This window comes from Vulpes lagopus, chromosome 6 (assembly GCF_018345385.1).
Source record: "Vulpes lagopus strain Blue_001 chromosome 6, ASM1834538v1, whole genome shotgun sequence".
Taxonomy (NCBI): domain Eukaryota; kingdom Metazoa; phylum Chordata; class Mammalia; order Carnivora; family Canidae; genus Vulpes; species Vulpes lagopus.
The window spans coordinates 65,582,152-65,604,858 of NC_054829.1; the positions used below are offsets into that span (position 1 = coordinate 65,582,152).

Sequence of the window (22,707 nt, forward strand, 5' to 3'; positions counted from 1 at the left end):
TTGAGAGTCCAGATTATCCTGAGTATTCTGGTGTTGTTTCCTGCCCATCTCCTTTGCTTCTTGGCTTCCTCTGTTAATGGCTACCCTGTGGCTTGGTTTTCCAAATGGGCTGCCTCTTGAGTAGCACTGTGTAGATCTGGCTAAGGACCGTAGACTCAGCTGGGAGCTGTTAAATCTTCCTCTTGAATGTATTGTCTCTCAAATGGCTCTCTGCTGCCCTCCACTGGCATTCAGCCACTAGAGCTAGCTAGCCTTCCGCATCTGTGCTAACCCAGAGCATCTCTGGCTCCAAATGAAAGATATGGGAGCTTTATTAACCACCAGTTGGTTTTTGTAGCACTTAAAAATAGAACCCAGACCCTCTGTGGCTGCTTATATACCACATTCTCATGTCCTACAAGTTTGCTGATTGGGCTGTGAAGGAGTGTAGCTAACTATCAAAGTATTTGTGATAGAGTGTTTGGAAGGACTTCTTGAAAATATTAACCTTCTATTTAATTATCAAGCAGAAATATATGTCAGCTGACATGAGACTAGGCCATAAACTTCTGAACTTGCTGTACTGACTCAATCTTAAGGAATATCAAACATTTTATCTTGAATGTTATAAAGATACAGTGAATTTTACGAAACCCCTAGGTAATATGTACACATTCTCATTTATTCAAAAAATATCTATCAGGCATTACATATATTATGATATATGCCAGACACTATTCTTGGTGCAGAGAATACTGCATTGGAAAAAGGAAACCAAAACCCCCCTGCAAAGCAAAGCAAAGCAAAGCAAAGCAAAGCAAAGCAAAACAAAACAAAACAAAATGATGCTCTGCCTTTATTGAGCTTGCTTCTTAGTTGGGAAAGATAAACACTAAACAAATGAATAAGCAAAATACTCTTTTGTAATACAGCATTACCATAGCTATTTCCTATCATAAATATAATGATTCCATGTTTTTAAGAATGTTGGTATTAAGATTAAGAGAGGCATAATTAGAGCTTAATAGGGGCTGTGTATGCTACAAATATTCAGTGGTTTTCATTCATTCATTCATTCATTCATTCATGAATTGGCTGTGAATATAGTAGGGGCCTATACAAATAATTGACGCAGATGAGTATATGGATCTCTCTTTTGATTCTATTACAATCTTCTGTTCTGTTAGAGTGTCTTGGTGGTTGCCACCTTGTGACCCCCTGTAATAGCTGTCACAGAAACCTATGCTACTGGTGCCCTTGATGATGGGCTTCGTTACTATCTTTCCTTCCCCCTTTGTTTTTATTATGTTTTCTTTCTATATCTTTTACTTTTTCCCCCAGGTTAGCTCTAAGAGATACCACTGGTCAAATGGAATGAGTTTTTCCTTCCCTGGATGGCAGAATGATCAGTCACAGTGAAGCAGGTATAATTACCCGGTCTTCTCTTCTGTACCAGGCCTGTTTGAAATGAGTGTTTGTCCCAGGTAAAAAATTTGTTTGGAAAAAACAATTTGTTTGGAAAGAAAACAAAACAAATAACAAAGTAGTATTGGCATTAGTATAGTGCACATATACATGTTTTTTAGTGTTATATTGGTTGAAGAGTTGTTGTGAGTGTGTTATCAGGAACCTAGGGTTGCACTAAGTTGCCCATCCTTCCTCAGGAATAATGCCATACCCCTCACCCAAGTTCTGAGCCATCTGCTGGAGATGTATTAACTCCTTGTTAGAACAGCAGCTTCTAGCTCTCCTAGTTGAATATGAAGTTTAGATGGTTTCATACCCTTCTTTCATAGTGAGCTTAGTGGTCTAGTTTCAGAATCTCAGCCAGAGCCAGCGCTGACACATTAAAAAATGTCTTTGGCCATAGGTGTCAACAATCTTTCCATATCATTCATGACTAACCTGTAAAGGTCATTTAACATGTTATAAAGTTGCATGGGTACTTTCCTTGCACTGACCCTATGAAACAACACTTTGGTATATGTCCCCCTTGTTCTTTGCACCAGAAACCGATTCTTTTTGGTCAGGTTAGGTAGTTTATCATTTTTGAGAGAAGAGCTCTGCACTTAGAGGATGTTCTTAAATTATAAAGGGTTTGGCAGTTAGGTGTTTAGATTATTGACTAGAAGTGATCAAATGGAAGAGGTGAGGGGTCGTTTGTTTAATTGAATTGAATACATTGTCCATTGTAAGGTGCACCATTGTTTTATAGATCATGAAGAAAAATAAGTGCTGCAAATTTTCTGTGACATGCCATAAACTGTGAGGTGCATCCACACTTCATAGATATTAAAATATGTACATCTCATAATCGTATGCAATGTGGTATTTCCTTATCTGCTTTGAAATGAATTTAGGTACAATGACAGCATAGCTTCTTGGGAAGATATGTCTAGTAAAAATACAGATTGTCTACAACAATGTGAAGAACCATAAACTATGATTACAAAAAAACTTTATAATAGGACAATTATAAATTTCAGCATGTTCTCAGATATTTGAAAAATAATTGCTGGAAACTTTAATTTTTGATAGGAATTCTAAGAAATCTCAGGGTTTCTAAGTAATATCTTTATATTAAAAGAAAAAATAGTCCATATTTTGGAAAAATCTTCCTAATATAAAACTGATTCTGGATGGTTGGGTGAGAAGCTTTATTCTTCCCTTGGAGGTTTTTCTGAGTGGAACCTTCTAGTTTTGTTATTATGGTGTAGTGTTATGGTATGGTCTACTAGGCAGACATGCCACTATCTGCAACTTGCAAATCAAGGCAGTAGGTAAGAATCTAAAGTCTCTTCTGTCCTTATATATCAGTTAGAAGTGTATATTTTTAATAAAATATTTTATAAAATCTTTAATTTTTGCTTACTTCTAATTTTGGCTTAACACGACTCACTATACAAAAATTTCCAGTATGAAAATAAATACAAATCACCTATTAAAACGAACCCAGAGGGATGCCTGGATGGCTCAGTTGGTTGAATGTCTGCCTTCAGCTCAGGTCATGATCCTGGGGTCCTGGGATCCAGCATCATATCAGGCTCCCTGTTCAGGGGGGAGTCTTCTTCTCCTTCTTTCTCTGCCCCTCTCCCTACTCGTGCACGTGCTCTCTCTCTCAAATAAATAGATAAAATCTAAATAAAATAAAATAAAACAAACCCAGAGGTAACCTCACTTATCATTTTACATAATTTTTAAAAGCTGGGCCTTTTCCTATGTATAAATGTACAATACTATATGGTACATTTTAAACAATTTGAATGGTCCTGTGTGTATGCTTTGTGTTCTGCCTTTTTTGATTCAATGTTTTACCATCAGCATTTCCCCATCACAATTTTGATTTTTGAAAACTGCTATTAATTTGTGGATTAACATGTTTATATTAATTTATGAATTGATTTACATTTAGGTTGTTTCTACTTTTTCATCATTAAAATGACTTGAGATGTTTCCAGAACTCTATTTCCTTTTAATAGATTTTTTTTAGGGGATGGATTTTTTGGGTCTCACAGTATGAATTTTCTTACACTGGCAATCTGTTAAAGTATGTGTCTTATTGAACCATTATTAAATATTAACTTTTCTTTTGTAAGCTGAAGAGGAAAAATATATCTAAAACTTGTTTTAATGTGTATTTTTTATCTTACCATCAAGATTAAAGTATCTTTTTCGAGTATTATTTACATTTTTTATTTCTTCTTCTGTGATGTATCTTTATGTATTTTGTCTATTTTTGTGCTGTTTAATCTTTTATTTTAGTTACAATATTGTGCTTTTGTTATTACTTTTCAGAGTTTTTTTAATTAAAAATATTAACCCTTTGTCATCTGGCTCATATATGTTTTGCAAATTTTCATTGACCTTTTCAATTTATACTTTTGGTTATAGAAAAATATAAATGTTACATTTACTCAACTGTTCAAAAGTTAATGATGTTGAAACCTCAAAGTTTAAATGCATGGTGGCTAGAAAGCTCAAGCTCTAGAGTTACACTGCCAGGCTTTGAATCAGATTCCATCACTTTCTAGGTATGTGACCTTGGGTAAATTATTAAACCTCTCTGTGCTATAGTTTCACTAAGTGTAAAATGAGAATAATAATGGTAACTATCTCATGATGTTTTTATGAGGACAAAAAATAACTTAAACTTATAAAGAGGGTACTTACACAATAGGAAAATGATAAGCACAAAATAAACATTTACCACTTGCATTATTGCTTATTGTATTCAACTTTATGAATTTTAAAGATTTTTTCATTGCTTTTAATAATAAAGATAATAGTATTTTGCACATCCAGAGGTAAGTTAAATATTACTGTTTTGTTGACTAAACTTCAAATTTAGCTAAGATTTTAAAACATTTTTATTTACTTATTCATGAGAGACACAGAGATAAGGCACAGGCATAGGCAGAGGGAGAAGTACACTCTTCACAGGGAGCCTGATGTGGGACTGGATTCTGAAACTCCGTGATCACTCCCTGGGTCAAGGCAGACGCTCAACTGCTGAGCCACCCAGGTGTCCCTTTAGCTAAGATTTTGGATATATAGACTTATAAGTTAAATGAATGACTAATTTAACTTGACTTATAAGTTAAATGAATGACTATTCTGGGGGAAATACTATTACATCTTTTTTTCCCATGTGTCTAACAATTTTATTCATTCAATCAACACATATTTATTGAACTTTTGCTATGTACCAGATGAACAAATAGTGAATAAGACAGATAAACAGCTTTGCTTTTGTAGAGCTTACGTTCCATTTGGAGAGAGGCAATAAACAAAGTAAATTAGCGTCATGAAAGATATAATGGAGAATAGAGGGGATAAGGACTGTAAAAGAGAATGTTTAAAAATTTCAGTAGGTTTGCCAGGAGAGACCACTGATTGTATTGGATTTCTATTGCTGTCAAAAATTAACACAAACTTAGTGGCTTAAAACAACACTGTTTATTACTTTACATTTTCTGTGGGTGAGGTCAAGATTTCAGGCACAGGCAACCTGGATCCTTTGCTCACAGCCTCACAAGGCTGAAATCAAGGTGTTGACTGTGCTCTGGTTCTCATGGTTCTTATCCACAACTCAGAGTCATCTTCCAAGGTCATTCAGGGTGTTATACATGGAATTATAGAGTTTGTATTCCAGCGAGCAGAAGTCTTGGGGACCTCTTAGAGTCTTGCCTTTCACAGAAGTAATATTTGAGCAAACATCAAAGGATTTAGAATGAATCGTGTGGGTAACTGGGGAAGTATATTGTAGGCAGAAAGAATAGTACTTGCAAGACCACGAAATTGAACATGCCTCATGTTTATTTATTTTTAAAATATATTTAATTATTTATGAGAGGGGGGGGGGAGAGAGAGAGCACACAAGTAGACAGAATGGCTGGCAGAGGGAGAGGGAGAAGCAGGCTCCTGGCTGAACAGAGAGACTGATGCAGGGCCCAGTGCAGACCTCGATCCCAGAACCCTGGGATCATGACCTGAGCCGAAGGCAAACACTTAACTGACTGAGCCACCCAGGCCCCCCATGTGTGGCATCTTTAAACAACAATAGTACTGGAGAGGGAGGTCTGTATAGCTGAATAAAAACACTGAGGAGATGAGAAACAATGGAAAGGAGGGTATTTATTATATAGACTTTTGTAGGTCATTGAAAAGACTTCAACTTTATTTATTTATTTTTTAAAAGATTTTATTTATTCATAGAGACACAGAGAGGGGCAGAGACACAGGCAGAGGGAGAAGCAGGCTCCATAGAGGAAGCCTGAGGTGGGACTCGATCCCGGGTCTCCACGATCACACCGCAGGCTGCAGGCGGCGCTAAACCGTTGCGCCACGGGGCTGCCCAGACTTCAGCTTTAATATGAATAAAGTAAATGCATAGATAAAGCCATTGTGCAGGATTTTGAGAGTAGGTGAGTAATATAATCCAACACTTTAAAACAATTCCTCGGGGATCCCTGGGTGGCACAGCGGTTTGGCGCCTGCCTTTGGCCCAGGGCACGATCCTGGGGACCCGGGATCGAGTCCCGCGTCGGGCTCCCGGGGCATGGAGCCTGCTTCTCCCTCTGCCTGTGTCTCTGCCTCTCTCTCTCTGTGACTATCATAAAAATAAATAAATAAATAAATAAACAATTGCTCTTGGGATGTCTGGGTGGCTCAGCCATTGAGCGTCTGCCTTGGCTCAGATCATGCCCTGCATCCGACTCCTTGCAGGGAGCCTGCTTCTCCTTCTGCCTGTGTCTCTGCTTCTCTCTCTCTGTGTGTCTCTCATGAATAAATGCATAAAATCTTTAAAAAGAATTCCTCCTGCTACCCTACGGTGAACAAATTATGGAGTATCAGTGTGGGAAGCTAGTGGACAATTTAGAAGATATTGCAAAACTTCAGGTGAGAGTTATGGGGACCTTGGACTAGCAATGGTGATAAAAAATAGTTTGTGTTTTGTAGGTAATTTGAAGGTAGAGTCTATATATTTGCCTGATGGGATGTGAAAAAAATGTGTCAACATTGATTAGAAAAGTTTTGGCTTGAACAATGAGAAAACTAGAGTCTCAGATGACTGAGAATGAGGAGACTTTGAGGGCTTCAGGTTTGGATATGACATCAGATTACTGGTTTTGGTTATGGTAAGTTTGAGATGTGTAGGGGACATCTGAGTGGAAATGTCAAATGACAGTTGGATATGAGTCTGGAGTTCATAATTAGGTCTTGGCTGGAGATACAAATTTGTGAGTGTTTCACATAAATAGAAGACATTTAAAGCCAGTAAGGCTAGATGAGATCACAAATGGAATATTAAATAGAGAAGAAGACCAAGGACTGGGTCCAGCAGACTCTAATTTTAGAGGTTAGGGAGAAGGGGAGAATGAACAGGAGAGAGAAAAAGCACTAGCTGAGGTTAGATTAAAAACCAAGAGTACACAGTGACTTAGAAACCAAGGAATGGAGTGTGAGTGGTCTATTGTAGCAAGTGCTGCTGATGGGCCAGTAAGATAACGACAAAAAATTGGTTTGACTTAGCACTATGGAGGTCATTGGTGGCCATGAGGGCAACAGATTCGTTAGAATGGTGGAGATGAAAGTCTCTTGAGTGATCACTAAAAATGAATGGAAAAGAGAAGACTATGAGATAGAGTGTAGACAATTTATTGAGCGGTTTTGTGAAAGGAGAAATGATAGAAGAGGCATTAGTTAGGGAAACATGGATCCGAGAAAGGGTTTTTTTGATCGTTTTTAAAAAGAAAAAGTATGTTTTATTGCTGATAGAAGTCGTCCAGTAGAGAGAGAGAAATTGATGATAAACAACAACAAAAAAACCTTACTGGTTGGGGCCTCTAAGTGATGTAACAACTACCAATGGGTTGATAGAAAACTGCAGTTTGACAGTAAGAGGGACTCTTACTTACCAGGGAATGTAGGACAAATTCCTTAATCTCTGTGCCTCAGTTTCCTCATCTGTAGACGAAGAACTATAAAACAACAATAACATGGAATTATTATGGGGATAAAGTAAATTGGTCTTAAAGCTTTTAGAATAGTGACTGGCATTTATTGTCTTTAACATATAAGTAAAGGGTATCAGTGCCTTCAAGAAGAGAAATTGGTTATCAAAATTAGTGAATATGTTCTTAATTGTTATTCTTTCTTAGCATACTTCATAAATTTATTTTTAAAGATTACATAGTGTGATTTCTTTTATTCTTTAGTATCTTTACCATTATTTTTGGTGGAACTAAGACCATAATATATTTCTCCTGAGTATACCAGGCTATTTCACTAACATATTACCTAAGGCCTTTTTTTCTTTTTTTAAATTTTATTTAAATCCACATAATTAACATACAGTGTATCATTAGTTTTAGAGATAGTGTTCAGTTATCCATCAGTTGCATATAACACCCAGTGCTCATTGAATCATGTGCCCGTCTTAATGCCCATCACTCAGTTACCCTGCCCCCCCCCTTTCCCCCAGCAACCCTCGGTTTTTTGCTATAGTTAACAGCCTCTTATGGTTTTTCTCCCTCTCTGATTCCATCTTATTTTCCCTCCCTTCCCCTATGATCCTCTGTTTTGTTTCTTAAATTCCACATAGAAGTGAAATCATATAATTGTCTTTCTCTGACTTATTTTGCTTAGCATAATACCTTCTAGTTCCATTCACATCATTGCAAATTGTAAGATTTCATTTTTTTTGATGGTTGAAAATATTCCATTATATATATATATATATATATATATATATATATATATATATATACCACTTCTTTATCCATTCATCTGTCAGTGGACATCTCAGCTCTTTCTATAGCTTGGCTATTGTGGAAATTGCTGCTATAAACACTGGGGTGCAGATGCCCCTGCAGATCACTATGTTTTTGCCCTTTGGGTAAGTACTTAGTAGTGGATTTGCTGGGTCATAGGGTAGATCTACTTTTAACTTTTTGAGGAACCTCCATACTGTTTTCCAGAGTAGCTGCACCAGCTTGTATTCCCACCAACAGTGTAAGAGGGTTCCCCTTTCTCTGCATCCTCACCATTTGTTGTTTGCTGAATATTAATTTTAGCCATTCTGACCAGTGTGAGGTGGTATCTCATTGTGGTTATGATTTGTATTTCCCTGATGCCAAGTGATGTTGTGCATTTTTTATGTGTCTGTTGGACATTTGTATGTCTTCCTTGGATAGATGTCTGTTCATGTGTTCTGCCCATCTCTTGACTGGGTTATTTGTTTTTTGGATGTTGAGCTTGGTAAGTTCTTCATAGATCTTGGATACCAGGTAGGCCTTTATCTGATAAGACATTTGCAAATATCTTCTCCCATTCTGTAGGTTGACTTTTGGTTTTGACAACTGTTACCTTTTCTGTGCAAAATCTTCCTATCTTGGTGAAATCCCAATAGTTCATTTTTGCTTTTGTTTCCCACCTAAGACCTTTTTTTTTTTTTTTAAATTAATTATTTTAGGGATAACTGGGTGGCTCAGCGGTTGAGTGTCCACCTTTCGGCTCAGGACATGATCCCGAGGTGTAGGATCGAGTCCCACATTCCACTCCCTGTGAGGAGCTTGTTTCCCCCTCTGCCTTTGTCTCCGCTTTTCTCTCTGTGTCTCTCATGAATAAATAAATAAAAATCTTCTTAAAAAATAAAATAAATAAACATTAATTATTTTAAGTAATCTTTACCGAATGTGGGTCTCAAATTCTGAATTTGAGAACAGTATGGAGGTTCCTCAAAAAGTTAAAAGTAGATCTACCCTATGGCCCAGCAATTCCACTACTAAGAGTATCAAGAGTCCCATACTCTTCCAGCTGAGCCAGCCAGGCACCCCAAATTTTTTTCTAAAAATGTTTGCATTATTATAAATAATTTAAGGCAAACCCATAGGCATTTCTTTTCAAAAAAATATGTCCTGCTGAAAGCTCCCTTATATCTCCTCGGTGAGGAGGAGTAAGAGAGAAATTGATTGTTTCAAATTGATCAAAAAGATCATTTTAAACATAAAGATATGGTAGATGGCCTTCTAAATGTAACTTATAAAAATGTGTTTCTTAAACTTCTTTCATGACCTATTAGAATTCACTATCACTGCTAACTGCTTTGTTGGGAAAATGTAAAATATTGCTGTTATATGAAAATTTTATCATTTATCCCATTTACTGTACTTGTGGTGAGCTATTTCTTGGGATGAGGAAGTGGAAGAGGCTTTAAAAATTACTTACATTGGGGATCCCTAAGTGGCGCAGCGGTTTGGCGCCTGCCTTTGGCCCAGGACACGATCCTGGAGACCAGGGATCGAATCCCACGTCAGACTCCCAGTGCATGGAGCGTGCACCCCTGCTTGTGTTGTGTCTCTGCCTCTCTCTCTCTGTGACTATCATAAATAAATAAAAATGTAAAAGTAAATTACTTACATTGAAAATGGTTCACCACAGGTTTCAGTATTTTACAAAATGACTTGAGACCTGATGGGATATGTGTGTTTTAGTAGCTGTCAAGAACTGGAAACCAGCATTTAGTGGGAAGACCATTGAATATCAGGAAATTCAAGTCCTAGAGTCCATTCTGTTACTTAATAACTGTGTGATGTAGGGCTTCTCATTCTAATCTGTCTCATGTTCCTTCTAGCTGAAATGGAGTTCAAAACACCTGTCAAGTCTAACTCTGAAATTTATTCTCAAGAGAAAGTGAGATGTAAGTGATGGAGGTATATAAATAGCAAATGTGATACTCTGATTTTATTTCTGGATTTGATTTATGTTGGGACTCTGAAAGTCTCACAAACCCCCCAAAAGATAAGAATATATATTGTCACCCACTACTTAACCTTTATCCTCATATATTCTACAAGTATGTTGAATTGCTTGAACATTATACTCTTCCTTAAGTATTCAAAATAAATACCACCAGAAAATCTTGACAACTTAAAAAATATTACATACTTTATATAGTATCCAAAACTTTTCATGCATTTTAGTAAGAAATGCATCCTTTTTAAATATGAGGTTTTGATATAAATCCACACATCAACTTGGAAGGCATAGTTTTAATGCAGCTGCTGTACATATTCATCGCAGCTTATGTGTAATTTCATTAGTCATTGTTAGGCCTATTAGTCAGAAGTTTCAAATATATAATGTGGCTGTCATTTTTAGTCATTATTTTTTAAACTGCTGATATACAATTTAGTGTGTTGATATTCAGCTTTATTCGCAGATTTCTCCTTCTGTTCTTTTGCAAATCAATGTGGGTAATCTCAAAATAACAGTGCCTCTTTTACTCTAAGCATTTTAGATGTGTCATCATATTAATTTTTTGCCCTTTACCATTTCCATTAATTAATTTTGCCCTTTAACTTTTGCTGATCAATGTGGACTAAATTGTAATTGCAACATTTCTATGAAATAATACCAAATTAAGGCTGATAGTGGCATGCTGTGAGTTAGTGAGGGATATTAACATTTTTGAACTTGGTAAGTTGATTTAAAACGAGACAGAACCAACTTTTGATTTATTTTTAAATTGTAGGTGTGAGAATTTTGAATATTACATTATAATTCAAGTTTTCTTGCAGTGTCTGTTAAATACGTATGGTTTGGAAACATGTGGCTTTACATTATCTCTATTCCATTTGCTGTCATTACAAAGTTAAAATATGCAGTGAGGTAAGGAAGGGATTAAATATCTCTTGAATATCTATATTAAATCCCATGCATGGATTGAAATATTGAATTTAACATAGATTACTCAATATGGGGGGCACCTGGCTGGCTCAGTCTGTAGAACATGTGACTCTTGAACTTGGGGTTGTGAGTTCAAGCTCCATGTTGAGTGCAGAGCTTACTTAAAAAGATAAATTACCCAATATGGTTGTCTATATATTCATTAAGTAAATGTATAATCATTACCTACTATGCGCCAGACAATGTACCAGATAGTGAGGGTAAAGTAATGAATAAAATTTAGTTCCTTTTCCAAAAGAACTCAGATTCTAGTGGAGGAGATGAACATATAGTCATATGTGTACAGTAAAATTAGTGCCACATTGGAGGTATGCATCGGGTACTATGGAAACACTACAGGAAAATCACTTTGATTTTCATATTTAGGGAAGACTTTCTGGAAAGCGTAATGCCACCTAATATACCTCTTAAAAATTTAGAAAATAATTATAAATGGAATACATGGACATGTAACAATAATAAAAATGACTTAGAAGATTTTGTAATCAAAGAAAGCAGAATCATTCTATTCCATAGCTAATTGGCTCCCTAAGGGTAAGTTCTTTTAAATATTTTTGCTTTCATTTCTTTTGGTGGTTCTTACATATTACTAAATTATATGATTAGACCTCTTTGGTGTCTTTTAGAGTTACTTATTTGATAACTTCTACAGGTTACTTTTGTGGTAATAAATAATGACCTGATACATTGTTAAGAGGTGATAGTATTGCCTCTACTGTTTCCTCCATGTTTTTACGTTTATCTCTCTTCACTATTTATCAACTAACCTATTGTTTATATATTATGATTTTTATCATTTGTAGTTTGATATGAGACATGCAACCAAGTTTTGCACTCTTTCTGCATTAATTGACTCTGAAAGTTTACATTTTTGTGACTATGCTGGGTCATATACTGTGCTATGATGAAATGGATTCTCTTTTAACTATCAATTACTTAAAAACATACCAAAGATGTAGTTACTCCACATGTGAATCATGACTTTTAACAAAACTCTATCTCCACTCTTTCCCATGCTTTGGATTAGCAATTGATACTTCTTGTTTTAAAAAAGGTAATATGCATTGTCACATATTCTCCCCACATGTTCTCAAACAGAGATCTTTTCCCAAATTCCTTCCTCCTAGCAGCATAGATCATACCACTCTCTTCTGAATCAATTGCTTTCTGGGACTGAGATACCTTTCTCCAGTCATTTTCTCTTCTCTAGTCCTTTCCTGGGTAGAACCCATAGTTGCTGAATCACATTGCTTCTTTCTCCCTCTCTCTGTCTCTCTCTCTCTCTCTCTCTCCCCTTATTTTTCTAGTCAGCATCATAAACTAAGAAAAGATAGGTAGTAAGTACATATAATATAAGCAAAAGCCTTTATTCTGCTCTGTGTGTGTGCCTGTGAAAGAGAGAAAGAGAGAGAGAGAGAGAGAGAGGTGGAAAGATTGGACTGGGTACATCATTCTAGAGTTAAAATCTTTTTTCCATAAAATAGAAGACATTGATCTATTTTCTTAGCATTCAGTATTGGTGATAAATCTAAATCAACCCATTCTCACTTTTTTAGATAACCTGTTTTTAATCTTCAAAGCTTTTATGATCTTCTCTAGGTGGAGATCTTAATTACGGTAATTCAGCCCTCTACTTTGTACTTTAAGTGCTCATATCTTTCAGTTGTGAGGAATTGGTCTGTTATTTCTCCATTAATGTTAGGCATCATATCATGAGGGCCTTATAGATACATTTACTGAGAACTTTAGACTTTCTCTTACAGGCACTGAGTGTTTTGATTGTGAAAGTAGTAGTAGTGAGGGAAGATATATTTACAGATTAGAGGCAGGGAGGAAAGTTAGAAGACTTTTGAAAGAATTCATATTGATAATGAGAATCTGAACTAAAGGAGAAAGATCAGAGTGAAGATTAAGAAGAAATAATAAAGAGATAGTATAGAAGAAATTTCTAACATTAACTAAAAATATCAAGGCAAGAAGTGCTAAGAATCCAAATAGGATAAATGCAATACAAAGTAAAACAAAACAAAACAAAATTACCTTGGCAAATCATGATAAAACTTCGGAAAACTACAGATAAAAAGAAAACCTTAAAGGCATCTAGAAAAAAAAAGATGAATTACTTTTCAAGGAGCTAATAAAGACAAGATAAGATTATCAACTATTTTCTCTAAAAAACAGTGGAAGCAAGGAAATAAAGGAGTGATAATCTTTGATGTGCTAAAATAAAATAAGATGTGTCATAGCTTATAATTAAAATTTAGTCTATTTCTACTTCTGTTTAATTTGCTATCCAGGGCAGCCCCTGTGGCACAGCGGTTTAGCGCCACCTGCAGCCCAGGGCGTGATCCTGGAGACCCTGGATGGAGTCCCATGTCAGGCTCTCTACATGAAGCCCGCTTCTCTCTCTGCCTTTCTCTCTCTCTCTCTCTCTCTCTCTCTCTCTCTCTCTCTCTCTGTCTCTATGAATAAATAAAATCTTAAAAAAATAATTTGCTATCCAATGGGGGATGCCACTGTTCATTAAGACAAGATTTTCCTGGAATGCTGTACTGTTCTGCAAAATTACAAGAGAAGAAAGATTTCATAGCAGAAAAACTACTGACTTGAGTTCAGGAGATTGAGAGATCACTGTGAAAAAGTATAATTCAAATAATTAATTTTGGAAGATAATGGGCTTAGGTAGAGCAATTAAGAGATTTAAATGCTCAGTAGTTAATATGTTCTAAATGGTTAAGAGTCGTGTACAATCTAGAAGCAAGAGTCAGCATTTTTAAAGAAGATTTGTTTATTTATTGGAGAGAGAGAGCAAGGGGAGAGGCAGAGGGAGCAGGGTCCCTGCATGACCTGGGGATCATGACATGAGACGAAATCAAGAATCAAGAATCAAAGTTTAACTGACTGAGTCACCCAGGCACCCCAAGAGTCAACTTTTTAAAAACTCTTTTCTGCTCTAATGTTTAATCATTTTTACATCTCCTTTTCCTTATACTTATCATAAGAAAGTTGACATAGATCAACTGAGGCAATATTTGTAAAATATATTAAGGCCAATAATATAATGAAATGAAAATTATGAAAAGAAGGCTGTGTACAATATACGATTTATAAAGAGAGTCAGAGTAGGTGTTTTCAATAACTGTTAGACAGTAAATATGAAAATATGGCTATGCAATTTAATGTCCAGGCAGATATTATGAAAACAAAATTGAGAAGCAGTACAACATAGTGATTAAAGGTATGGGCTTTAGAGGTCATTTCCCTAAGTGAAAATGGCAGCTTTTCAAATTATTAGCTCGGTAGTATCTGGACGCTTCTTAACCTATCTGAATTTCAGTTTCTGTATCTAGACAACCTTTTAAAGATTGTAGCATAAAATTGTAAACATTCTTCAGATGTTAGCTGTTCTTTTTTTTTTTTTTTTTGTTAGCTGTTCTTATAATGAAAAGTTGGCAAACTTAGTACAGTCATAGTAATTATATAATGCCTTAGGCAAAGGAAGTACCTGAGGAACTTTACATTTTATATAATAATGAAAGAGTGAAAACAGAAAACAAATAATTATTGAATTCCTGATAAATGGTAAGAATTTGTAGTAGAGTCAATCAATCCATTCTAGACAGAATTGAAAGTAAATGAATTATATCTTTTCATGCTAAGAAATACCTCTCTCCTTTCTACTTTTCATGTGCCCTATCTTTCGGTAAGAACTATATTTATTCTTATATTTTTATTTATATATATATTAATGATTTTGTTTATTTATTCATGAGAGACACAGGGACAGAGAGGCAGAGACATAGGCAGAGGGAGAAGCAGGCTCCCTGCGAGGAGCCGATGCGGGACTCTATCCCAGGATCTCAGGATCAAGGCCTGAGCCAAAGGCAGATGCTCAACCTATAGCCACCCAAGTGTCCCTATTTTTACATTTTTAAAAGATTTTTTTTTAAGTGAGCTTTACACCCAACATGGGGCTCGAACTTACAACTCTAAAATCAGGAGTTGCTCACTCCACTGACTGAGCCAGCCAGATGCTGGGTAAAACTAGTAAAAACTAGTACAAATCCATAAAAACTATTTTTATTTTATTTTTATTATTTGTTACTTTTTTACTTAAATTTGATCTGCCAACATATAACACCTAGTGCTCATCCCATCAAGTGCCCTCCTAGTGCCCGTCACCCAGTTACCCATCCCCTCATCCACCTCCCCTTCAGCAACCCTTTGTTTCCCAGAGTTAGAATTCTCTCATGGTTTGCCTTCCTCTCTAATTTTTCCCACGCAGTTTTCCTCCTTTTTCTTATAATCACTTTCACTATTTCTTATATTCCACCTGTGAGTGAAGCCATATGATGATTGTCCTTCTCCAATTGTAAAAACTATTTTTAGAAAAGCATCTGAAATCAATCATTTATAACTGGATATAAATTCAATTTGTTTTTCTTTCTCCTTAGAAGATTGTCTCAAATTTGATCTTCCCTGTATTAGATATTTTACTCTACTAAAGGAAATCTAGACATTTTTGAGTAAGCAAGGCATACTTTGGGAAGTTATGAAGTGACCTTTTCAGAAATTCCTGAAATGTATTAAATTAGGTTGGGAATAATTATGTATATATCAAACACACCCTAAAATAATACAGATACCTAAGCCGGTTATTAATATCTGCTTGTTGAAAATTATTTAAATTATTTCTAAAAAAAAATCAAATGTCACTTTATAATTCGTCTTTATTGGTCACCAGACTGTGCCCTAAAGTAATGCAGAAGTTTCAAGTTTTACATAAAGTCAAATCATGAAACTTGATTATATACAGCTAAATTTAGGTATTATTATTACTATATTTGGATTATATTGGTGGGGTTGTCTTTTAACTTGTACTTATATATATGAATGCCTTGCCACTCTCAATTAGAGTCAAGCTTATACTGATCAAGAATAATTGGGCACCTGACTTGCTCAGTCAGTCAGACATATGACTCTTGATTTTGGGGTCATGAGTTTGAGCCCCATGTTAGGCACAGAAATTACGTAAAAAAATAATGAAGAAAAGTACTTCTGATGGAGTTTCTTGGATAGCTTTCATGAATAGGAAATACTGGTCTCTATAAGTTAGGGGAGTAGGATGCTATAACAAAGAGAATAATGATTCAGTATGTTAAATAAGATAAAAGTTGATTTCTCCTTTACATAATAGTTCAAATGGAATGGTTCTGTTCTATGAGGTTATTCAGAGATCCAGATTCTTTCTATTGGTTGCTCTATCACCCCCAAGAGCTGTCTTTCCCTGTATGGTAGAGGAAGGATCTTTATAAATCCCAGCTGATGAAAAGGAGAAGGACAACATGGTGGATGCATAGACATGGTCCCAAGATGTAGGTCCATAAGAGGCATATATCTCAGTATATTGTATGGAGAAAACAGTCATAGAACTTTATTATGAAAGGAGACTGGAAAATTCTGTTAAGCTTTATGTCTAGGCATAAAGGGAAAATAGATTTTAATAGAAAACTAGTGGCCTTTGCCTTATGGTGTGTGTTATTTCTGTTGATCGTGGTAAGGTTTCTTGGTTATATGCAGGGTTTTTTTTTTTCCTGAAAAGTGTAAGAATTGATATAGTTTCTGCCTGGACCCTTAAACTGGAGAAATAATACCACCTTTATTTTTCTGCATACTGTGTGCATTGTTATATCTTGACTATAATGGTGAGAAATTATAATCTTTCTTTGAATAAGATCCTTCCTACTCTTTTAAAAAACTTGTTTGATCTCAGAAGACTAGAGAGCAATATTAAAAATTGTGATTTACCACTGTCTCATGAATCTGTTTCAAGTACTTTTTATTTAGAGGGAAAAAAGCCAGCTTCTACTACTAACTGCAATGAAAAATAAGTTCATGGTAGATCAAAATACATTTTAATCTTTCTTCCTGAATCAGTGCTCGATTTAAGTGTTGCTTAATAGATACCTTCTAATATGTGCTCTTTTTTATTTTATTTTTTAAGAGATTAATCTTTTTTTTTTTAAGATTTTATTTATTTATTCATGAAAGACTGAGAGAGGCAGAGACACAGACGGAGGGAGATGCAGGCTCCGTGCAGGGAGCTCGATGCGGGTCTCGATCCCGGGTCTCCAGGATCACGCCCCGGGCCAAAGGGAGGCACCAAACCACTGAGCCATCCAAGGATCCCCTCTTTTTAATTTTTTAATTTATTTTTAAAGATTTTATTTATTTATTCATGAGAGAAAGAGAAAGAGAGAGGCAGAGACACAAGCAGGGGGAGAAGCAGGCTCCATGCAGGGAGCCCGATGTGGGACTCGATTCTGGGTCTCCAGGATCATGCCCTGAACTGAAGGCAGACGCTCAACCACCGAGCCACCCAGGTGTACCTAATATGTGCTCTTTTAAAATTATCTAGAGTACAGGTAACTTTTAATGGGAGATTTGTCAGAGAAATAAAAGATACGGCTTTCTTTATGGTTAATAATTCATTCTTCTACTGAGATAGAATATTAGATACCTTATAGTTAGAAAGAAAGGAGAATGGTGTCCATCTGTGTAGGGTAGTTATTATCCTCTAATTTTATATTATGACCAAATTTATGTTTTGATGTAACATGACTTTTTGCATATAGCAAGTCTCCAACAGACCCAAGAAACCCCTCATTACCCATTATTTACTAACATTTGCTTAAATTGTCAATTAGAAATTATTTGTTTTGGCTGAAGGGTTTGCCTTGCTAAAATTCAGCTTTCTTTGCAAGATTAATGCTTTAAACTTTATAATAATTTTATATTGGCTGAATTTGTTCTTGAGTTTCTTGAGGTTTCACTTTGATATGAGCAAGCAGAATGCTTGAAGTAGCTGTGAGCGGGTCCACTGATTAGGGAAATGGACACAAAAGGATTTTTTGCTTGAAAGATGAGATTAATTTGTGGAATTGTTCTTCACGGAGGGTCACTTTGAGTTCAAACTGATTTATACAGGATAAATTAGAACTGATCATGCCCACTAAAAGAATTTATGTGCAGAAGACATGCAACATTGCCTGAATTTTTAGTCTTCATTTTTAAGTTAGAAAATTATTACTGGTGATTTAATGAAAAAAGAAAAGAAACAACCTCATGGACAAACCATAGTGAATTGACAATACCAAGATTTAATTTTCATTAATCATGCTAAAAATTTTGATGAAGAGATTTTTAAATTTATATAGCACCTTAATAATAAAATATATTGGTGATACATCCAAAGGCTTGGTGAAATATGATTTAATTAACATGCTTTTGTTAATAAGGGTATTGATCTATCATTGATATTTTGAAGTTGTCAGTCAAATGTTAACATTTATTTTCAGCCCTGAACTTTAAATAAATTGCAGATAAGATGGCTTGGTGATGAAGGAAGAAGACCTTTTCCCCTAACTGAACAAAAAATAGGTCCTAACAAAAAATGGGTCCTGCTTGTTTTGAGATTTTCTGAATGTTTAGGCCTTTGTAAATTGTAAAGTAAATAAATAAAAGTTTAAAGTTTGTGCTAGGTAAATCTCTCACTTTAAATTGGATTCAAGACATGGTCATGGCTGCCCATAACTGTACTGGTGTGAATCCTTGGTGTGAATCCTTGAACTCTAAGTTTTAGTTTTAGATTTTTTTTTTTCCTTTAAAGATGTGGGAGCCCGACGCGGGGTCTCCAGGATCACGCCCTGGGCCAAAGGCGGTGCTAAACTGCTGAGCCAGCCCGGGCTGCCCTAGGTTTATTTTTTATTTTTATTTTTTAAAGATTTACTTACTTATTTATTTATTTATTCATGATAGATATATAGAGAGAAAGAGGCAGAGACACAGGAGTAAGGAGGAGCAGGCTCCATGCAGGGAGCCCGACGCGGGACTCGTTCCTGGGACTCCAGGATCGCGCCCTGGGCCAAAGGCAGGCGCCAAACCGCTGCGCCACCCAGGGATCCCCTACCCTGGGTTTAGATCTTACAGACAACTATGTTGTCAACTCTTGTAAAGTGGTGGGCCATGTTTTATTAACCTTTCTATACCTAGTTTCTGGTGTATAATAAACAATAAGTAAATATTAAATGGATATCTGATACTTCCTTAATAGATTAACATTCAACATTAATTCATGAGTAATTATCAATTCATTTTTTAAATGCTATGTGCTAAAGAAGAGCCAAAGATGAGTAAAACAAATGTCTGGTTAACAGAGGAGAGATTAGACAAGTCTGAATATAACTATAATATTAAATGGGGTAAGGTAAGTATCCTGAGATAAATGTAAACAATATAAAATAGAGACACAAAGGGCTGAGAGCTTACACAGAGTTTGGAGATTGAAGACGGGCTTCAGGAGGATGTAATATTTGAGGTTGAACTTTGAAAGGTGGTCATACAGCTGCATAGTCGGTTAGAAGGGTAGTCATGGCAGAGAGAATATTCTATATAAAGTATTAATGCAAATTGGACTATTTTCCACCTCTGAATGGCCATAGCTATTCTACAACAATTGCTTCACAATATGTATTAATAATCATATTTATCATACAGGGCTTTGTGATAGACTAAAGATGGCTATAAATACTTTGCTACTCTTTCCTTTGAGAGGTAAAGTCCAATTTTCATCTTTTTGAGTCTGAGTTGTCCTTTGTGAAGCTCTTAATGAATAGACTGCAATGGAAGTGAGATTCTGGGACTTATGAGGCTAGATCTGAAGCTATGCAACTTTTACTCATCCCTTTTTGAATTCTTGCCTTGGAAAACTGTCTCTCAGAGTCCTTAACAATCATATAAGAAATTTGACTACTCTTAACAGCCACACTGGAGACATCATGTGTAAGTCTTCCAGATACCAGTACCAGCTGAACTCAACTTTCCAGCCATTCCAGTCAAGGTATATCACATGTGTGTTAAGCCTCTAGGACCTTTCAGAACAGCCCATCTACCAACTGAATACCATATAGTGACCTCAGCTGACTCCATGTGGAGTGTAAGTATCATCAATCCTAACCCTGTCTGAGTTTTTAACTGATTTAATCAACATGAAATATAATAAATGGCTGTGTTTTAAAACATCAACCTTTAGTTTAGTTTACTAATGGCAACAAGTGACTAGAATAGGCTATTATGAATATTAAATGATTTACTTTATATAAAACACTTAGCACATTGCCTGGCACACAGTAAATATTTGGTAAACATTTTTGCTATTATAGCATTCTTGTACCATTACCACAATTATGAACTCTGCGTGTGTGTGTGTGTGTGTGTGTGTGTGTGATTTGCAAGGCCTGAGAAAATAAACTAAATGAAAGGCAATAATATGATGTACTTTCCTATAAAACAGGCTTTGTTCAATTGTCATTCTGTAAGGAGTTCTTGCTTTTCTCTGGTTAAGCATTAAATAATGAGCTTTTCTCTCCTTAGACTTTTTCTCATATTATTATATACTAAACAGCCCATCTGAATGATCTTCACAACTTCACTGGCTTCATTTTCTATCAGTTGTTAGTGGATTCCAAGTCGTTAGTCAACTTAGTTTTGAACTTCAGATGTGGATGTTCATTTGCTTACTAAAAATCTTCACCTACATGTACCAGTGTGGTAAAACCCAACTCTTCAACACCTCACCCTTACCCCACAGATTTCTCTTGTTCACTACCCACCCAGATGTTTCAGTCAAAATCCGAGTTTTAAGTAAAAAAATTCTGACCTGAGACCACAAATCATATTGGTTATATGTTTGTAAAAAAAGGATCATGTCATCTCCCTCTGCCGCTCACCCTGCTTGTGCACTCTCTCTCAAATAAATAAATAAATACAATCTTAATAGGATCCTGTCTATAGATGGTAATTGAAAACTTTGAGGCTTTTATAACCCACCGTATATACTATGATACAGGAATTTCTATGTTGTATGAAGCAGCAATGTGTATAAATAGTAAAGAACACTTTACAAGTTGTGTGATACTTGGGATGTGCTAAGTAAACTACAACAGTTTGGCAACCCTTGGGAGTTAGATCTTCTCTATCTTTTGTTTATTTTTCATGCTCAAACCTATAGAGGCTTGTGACTACATACATTCAGCCGAATTTTAATCTGCAGGATGTCAATCAGCCATATAGAATTCATTTCTCTACATATTGCTTTTTTTCCCCCTCAGTTCAAGTTTAATAGAAGCAACAAAAGATCAAAAGTGATGCCCGACTACTGTATACAGCAGTTGACCTGCCCCATAGCCATAGCTCAGGCCATTCTCCCTAGAGGAAGAACCTGGCCTCCTCAACCCCTGGAGAAAAGGCCTGTCCTGTCCTGTCCAACATCTGTACGGAGTCTGAAGTCTTGTGTTTTAAGCATGGCAAAAGAGGTTCTGTCTTCATGGCTGCCCTCTGCAGCCTGCCCTAAAATGGCCCAGTGCTCGCTTCTGCTTAGACAAATATTCTCTGCTCTTCTGGACATCAGGCTTGATGGTATCACTGTCAGGCTTCTAGCCAGCTAAGTACACTTCCCCATGCTTGTCAGTTAACTGGAAGTCTCAGAATCTCATCCAGGGACCAGCCCACTGGGAGGTCACTCACAGTTATCTGCTGAAGGGTACCTTTATCACCAAATGATAAAAGGTGCCCCTGAACAAAATGCCTTCAACAGCCTTAAGACTCCATAGTCCTGAATGTTGCTACACTTGAGATCTAATACCATGTTCATGGGTATTAGGAATGTTCATGGGTCCCAGTCTTCCTTGTTACCTGGGTATGTTGATCGATGCCAAGCAATAAAAATGAGAATCCACAGAAACACCAATCACTTGGCAGTTGAGATTCTTTTTTGTTTGTTTGTTTGTTTTGTTTTTATTTTTGTTTTTGTTTTTTTTGGCAGTTGAGTTTCTTAAATTCTTCTGCTCTGTCACTGGAAGCAATGATCTCTGCAGGGCACACAAAGGTGAAGTGAAGAGGGTAAAAGAAGAACACAATCGATTTTCCTTTGTAGTCAGATTGGCTGATATCATTGAACTGGCCATCTGACATAACAACCATGGCTTTGAAGTTGGGGGTAGAGTGCCCAATTTTGACATTTCCTAAAGACATCTTGACTTGGCAGCTCTGAGACAGAACACTCCAAAGACTAGTCAGGAGGAAGACACTATTTATACATTTCTTAACGCATTGCTACTGTTAGCAGTGGCAAACCCATTTTTTTTTTCTGGTTGCCACACATGCATTTCTTCTCTTTGTAGTCATGTCAAACATAGACATTATTCTACACTAGCTATGTGTCTAGTCCCACATGAATACTAAAGTCTTTATATTTTATTTTATTTTTAAATTTTATTTATTTATTCATTAGACACACACACACACACACACACACACACACACAGGCAGAGACACAGGCAGAGGGAGGAGCAGGCTCCATGAAGGCAACCGAACGTGGGACTTGATCCAGGGTCTCCAGGATCACACCCTGGGCTCAAG

The 22,707-nt window shown here is 36.1% G+C and overlaps 1 pseudogene; it reads right to left on the reverse strand.

Annotated features, from left to right (window-relative positions):
- Positions 1-21,611: 21,611 nt before the first annotated feature.
- Positions 21,612-22,320, reverse strand: LOC121492573 (annotated as a pseudogene).
- Between the last annotated feature and the right edge of the window lie 387 nt (positions 22,321-22,707).